Below are 6266 nucleotides of genomic sequence, written 5' to 3'. Positions count from 1 at the left end.
CAGTTCTTTATAAACAAACTAGAAGACCAGTGCATGAAAATTCATGCACTTGGGTGTGGGGGTCCCTCAGCCTGGCCTGCGCCCTCTTGCAGACCAGGATCCCTTGGGGGATGTCCAACTGACAGCTTAGACCTGCTCCCCTCATGGGAAGCCCGGAGTTCTCAACTCCTGATTCTGCCTAAGTCCCTTTCAGAAACAGACTTTTGAGTGATTAAAATTGACAGCTGGGTGGCAGGCAGAGGCACCCTGGGACCTTGCGACCCTGGGGAAGTTAGCTGGCCACACCCTAGGACCAGGCTGCTAACAATAAACCTGCTTAAGAGGTCAGGTTGTGTCCTCCTGAGTGGAGCCTGGTCCTGTGGAGGCAGACACAAACTTTGGATTGTGTGGAGCTCAGACAAGTTGTTGAAAGACAAAGGAGGACAGGTCTTAGCACCTGGCACTTCCTGGGAAGCTCAGAATTGGCAGACAGAACACTCAGCCACAGTCATGAAAAGAGCAAGATTTCAGGGATGCTCCCAGGAGGCACTAAACTCTCGGAAATGAACGCCACTTTACTTTTTGTCTTCTTTTTTCTTTTCTTCTCTTCCATTTCTATTTCCTTAATTTCTTTATTTTCTTTAGCTATCTGCTTTATTGATTTGTTATTATTTTAGTCTCTATTGTTTCATTCACATATCTTATTTGACTTTTCCATTTTCCTCTTCAAATTTTTTTCTTTTCTTTTTCTCCTGCGTACTCATCTTTATTCCTTTTATTTTTTGGGTCTCTCTGCTTTCTCCTCTATTTTATTTTCTTTATTTCATCTCTGCCCACCCATTTTTTGTTTTGTTTGTTTGTTTTGTTTTCCTTTCTTCTTGTATTTTTCCAATCATCCTTTTCTTCTATCATTCTTGCTTTCTTTAATCTTCCCTAATTCATTCTTCTCTTTTGGTTGCTTTTGTTGCTGCAGGGGTCTTTGTATGCCTTCTTTTTGTTTCCTATTTTATTGTGTTTAATTTTGTCCTGCTCTGTCAGCAACTCCACAAAGGCTCACATGATGTGGTTGGGGCTGAGCCACAGCCTCAAACAGCCTCACAGGAGATTCAATTCATGGACAGGACGACAACATTATTCAAGACCCAATTAAAACAGGAGAATTCAAATAACAGCCAAAAAGGGAGCATTTGTAGAGCACACAACTCAGGAGATCTAAAAGACTGCACCACTGCATCCCATAAAACACCTACAACTTAAGAACATGCCACAAAGTCTGGGTGGCATATGATTTTTGTCTAATACATAGAAACAAATACAAAGTAGCAGCAAAAATATGGAGACAAACAACCCCCAAATGGAAGAAAAGGAGGAATTGCCAGAAAAGAAACTAAATGAAATTAAGGCAAGCAATTTGTCAGATAAATAAGTCCAAGCCATGGTGATGAGTGGTCAAATAACTCAGTGAGAACTACAAGCAACCCAATGAGAATTATAGGGGTTTTAATGAGAACTACAACAGCATAAAAAGTAGGATTGAAACCATAAATAAGAACAAATCAGAGATGAAGAATGACATAGCTGAAGTAAAGAGCACCCTGGAATGATTCAACAGCAGAGTAGAAGAAGCTGAGGACCGAATCAACGAATTGGAAGGCAAGATAGAAAAACAAAACATCCATTCAGAGCAGCAAATGGGGAGGAAAAAAAAACTAAAAAACAAGGGGAGAGTCTAAGGGAACTTTGGGACAACATGAAATGCAATAACATTCATATCAGTATTAAGCAAACTAGGTTCACTTATGTATTCCTTCAGAATATGAAACATATTCCCCATAGGCCATGCAGGATTTCATCTATGACATAAGACAGAATCCAATTACTGTCAATGCTACTAGCAAACTCTTTCTGGAACAGTCTAGTGCTCATGTTTTCAGGAGCTGCGCATGGTGGAAAAACTGTGATTCTCCTCAAAATTAATTCCTCCCCAGTTGGACTTCAGCAAACTGCTCCTACCACAGGTTATCATTATTAAGTGATACATCTACTAATTGTGTCGTGAATGTTCCAACATGCTCCCCAAGTGAATGGCATTGTAGTATAATAGTATCACATGCAGGTTAACACGGGTCCACACTCTGGTTTCACCTGTGTATTCCTTCAAAGTGTGAACCATATTGACCAATAGATAAAGCATGTATTTCTCTCTGACAACATATAATCAACATTGTATTTGTGAACATTACTAGCACGCTGTGTCTAGAGTTGTCTCTTATTAGTATTTCAATGAGCTGTGCATTGTGTAAAGGCTGAAGGGAAGGGTTGGTCCCTTAGATTTAAGTCATACAACGCTGGATTTTGACCAACCGTGTTCAGCACAAGGTATCATTCCTAAAGGAAAACCCTGCCTCTTATGTAATACATTTTCCAACATGTTCCTCAAGGAAATGGCATTACATGAAAATATTCCAAAGAGGTTACCAGCATGCCACACACTTGCTTACGTGTGTATTCCTTCAAAGAATGAAACATATTCCCAAATTGGTTGCATATTTTGGGCTGTGACATCACTTCTAAACGTCCATTTGCAGAACTTGCTGACGCCGTCCAGAGGGAGTGTTTCAGTGACCTGTGTGTGTTCTGTAAAACTTTAGCAAAGTGTTTGAAAACTCTCGGAATTAAATCATAGCAAGTAGGATTTTATTCAACTGTTTTCCACACTTACCACCTTTACTAAAAGTAACTCCTGCTAATTGTGCATGAATGTTCGAACATTTTCCCCAGTAGGTGGCATTATAACATTGGACAAGAGACAACAGGAGCCATCAATGAATTCCCCTGTGTATTCCTTTAAAGAATGAAACCTGGTCTCAAACTTTAATGCAACACTAGTTTTGACTTATGGTATAATCCGTGTATTTATAAATCCTAGCAGCAAACTGTCTGCTTCTAGTGTCTCCATTCTCTGCGCACTGTGTGACCGCAGGGCAGTGTGTGATCATTGCAGTGCGTGAATTCACACTGGGCAGGGTTTTGGCAAACTGCTTCTATCACAGACTATTACTGCCAAATGCAACTCCTACTAATGACGAAAACTTGTGCACCCTGTGCGGCTCCCTGAAACAGTAAAAGGGGCTCTTCTAGACAGTTTCTTAGTAGCATTTACACCTTTGGTTTCCATGTTCTGCCACAGACTCATTGGGAAAGGTTTCGCCCTTTCCAAACTACTCTAGGGACTCTCATGTGCTTCAGCTGGTATCTTCTGTGAGATGGTGTAACCCCTTTTCTGTATGATCTGAATGACAGTTTACTTTGCATGGTTATACAGTATGAACAATTAGCTCACAATCCAAGACAGCTTTATACATCTTGTTCTTTAAAATGGTGTTAGTGTGGTAGGGAAAATAATTACATTTAATTTAACAAAATCCAGAAGGTGCTGGTACCAGGCAGATTCCACAGTGGCTCCAAGCAGGCCATTCCCACCTCTTCCAGCAAAGGGGGTTAAGAGCTAAAAATGCCCAGAACCTTCCATGGCACCTGACACACTTTTATGTAAAGGTCAGGCTTGTACATTATTCATTCATGATGCTCAAAAGTGAGAGACCGAGTAGAAGGCTAAGATCTGGAGAATCCTCATTTTCTCTTCTCTGTGGAACAGTTTTTCTTCAAGTGGGACTGGGCCAATCCCTTCACACTCCTTTGTTTCCTGGGTCAGAGGGTGTTTTACAACACCAGGTCTGATGACTTCGATGTCTCCAGGCAAGGGCTCCATAGCTCTCAGCAGTTGTTAGGACATCAAAACCTACCAGAAATACTCCTCTGTGGTGCCACTGGCTGCGGGCAGAGTTCCAGTAGGAAGCGCTCGTTCCCCCAGGGTCTCCACGTTCCTCAGATCGCTCCCCTGTCTGTCAGGGCTTCTACCCTCTGCTGCATGACTTTCAGGATCAAGGCCAGCTCCTAGAGGGGCAGGTCCACACAAACCTAGGGGCACTGGACCTTAGAGGGCTTTTTATTTGCAGAGGATTCATCATTTCCTTAGTAGGAGTTCCATTTAAGAATTATAATCTGTGGTTAAAAACCACAACAGTGTGCCCAAGCCACCGGGCACTCACTGGAAGGGTGCATGCACACTTCTCTGCAGGTTGGACACAAGCCCCCTTATTGAAACACTAACTGCCGGCTTCTCTAAACAGACTTCCCCAGCAACATTACACATGTGTTTCTTATACCCTGTTTCATAGACTGATCCAGGCACCCCCATCAGGGATATGTGTCACTGCTCCAAGAAATGAACAGATCAGCCTATTGTGTGTGCTGCCGTTTGTTTTTGCCTATGAAATGTTATAATATAATGTCTTTTACTGGAGGAGCTTGGAGCATTCATTTTATAGTTAGTTGGAGTTTCATTTATGAAATGGATTGCCAAACTCACCTTTGGTGCGAATTCATTCTAGAAGTTTTCAGACACTTCATTACAGGTTTTACACAATGCACAGCTTATGGAAACCATAAAAGTCCACTGTGCAGGACAAAGTCCGCTCTGAGCATTGGCAAATGTATTGATGTTGTACATTAGGCCTCAGCTTCACACTTACATTACCGATTGGGACTATGTCTCAGTCTCAGATCAATTACAAAGGCAAACCTTACATGTGGAATGCTGGTATCCCTTGTGAAATCTTATCATTCCATTTCCTGGGGAAGTATTTTGGAACATTCATTACATATTAGAAGAAATTTCTTGTAGTCATGATATTGTGCTAAGGATAGTTTGCCAAAATTGCTTTTGGTACATATACATTCTAGGAGGGGTAAAACACTTTTCTACAGGTTTTTCAAAATCCGCAGCTTATTGGAAAACTACAGGGTGACTATTCTAGGCAGAGTGTGCTTGTAGCATTTACAACTTTATTGATTATACATGATGTCATAGACAAAGGCATGCATTAAATATTTAAAACTAGAGGCCCGGTGCACGAAATTCGTGCACTGGACTGGGGGGGTCGCTCAGCCCGGCCTGCGCCCTCTCGCAGTCCGGGAGCCCTCGGGGGATGTCTGACTGATGGCTTAGGCCCGCTCCCGGCCAAAGCCATCAGTCGAACATCCTTAGCGCTGCCGTGGAGGCAGGAGAGGCTCCCACCACCACCACTGCACCCACTAGCAGTAAGCCTGGCTTCTGGCTGAGCGGCACTCCTCCTGTGGAGCACACTGACCACCAGGGGGCAGCTCCTGCATTGAGTGTCTGCCCCCTGGTGGTCAGTGTGTGTCACAGTGACCAGTCGGTCCACTGTGCGGTTGATTTGCATATTATATAGGATTTGTTCCACTCTTTGAAAGAATACACAGGTCAACTTAGTGTGTGAAACACTGCTGCTTTCTATAAAATATTATAATGTCATGCCATTTGCATGGGGTCATGTTGGAACATTAAGTACATAGTGAGCAGGAACCTCATTTAGCAATGAAAGCCTGAGCTGAAAACAGTTTGCCAAAATCATTGGTGAAATCTACACGAATAAAAGAGAAACATGGTAATTAGCGTACGACTGCTACCCTTCCCATTGGCTAATCAGCATATCCTTATGCAAATTAACTGTCAGCCAAGATGGCAGCCAGCAGCCATGCACTGAAGCGAACAGGGAGGCTTGCTTGCTCCACTGACTGCGGACTCCAACGTTCCCCGCCTCACTTGCCGGCCTCTGAGCTGCAACTCTAAGCAACTATGTTGCGAATATAGAAGCTAAACAAAACCCTAGAAACCGGCTTTCAGTCAGCCGGGCTTCAGCCAGCCTGGCCGCAACATTGTATCAAATACAGAAGGTAAAAGCCAGAAACCTGCTTTCAGCAGCGAGGCCTCAGAGCTAAAGCTGGCCCAGAATAGAAAAAGAAAAAAGAAAAAAGGGAGCAGTTGGGAGCTTCAGTCACCCGCCAGCCTGAAAACGGCCCTCAGCCCCTCAGCCAGATTGGCCAGGCACCCCAGTGGGGACCCCCACCCTGATCCAGGACACCCTTCAGGACAAACCAGCTGGCCCTGACCCGTGCACCAGGCCTCTATGCTATATAGTAAAAGGGTAATATGCCTCCCAGCACCGGGATCAGCGGAGCAGCAAGGCTCTCGGCACCGGGATCAGCGTGACTGGGGGCAGCGCCCAAACCCCCTGATCGCCCTGCGGCTCTGTGTGTGACAGGGGGCGGGGCCACAACCTCCCTATCCGCCCTGCTCTGTTTGTGACAGGGGAAGGCACCCCAACCCCCTGATCAGCCTGCTCTGTGCCTGATAGGGGGGA

Source organism: Myotis lucifugus, unplaced genomic scaffold (assembly GCF_000147115.1).
Source record: "Myotis lucifugus unplaced genomic scaffold, Myoluc2.0 scaffold_1061, whole genome shotgun sequence".
In the NCBI taxonomy this organism is placed as follows: domain Eukaryota; kingdom Metazoa; phylum Chordata; class Mammalia; order Chiroptera; family Vespertilionidae; genus Myotis; species Myotis lucifugus.
Note: the sequence above shows the minus strand (reverse complement) of the source record.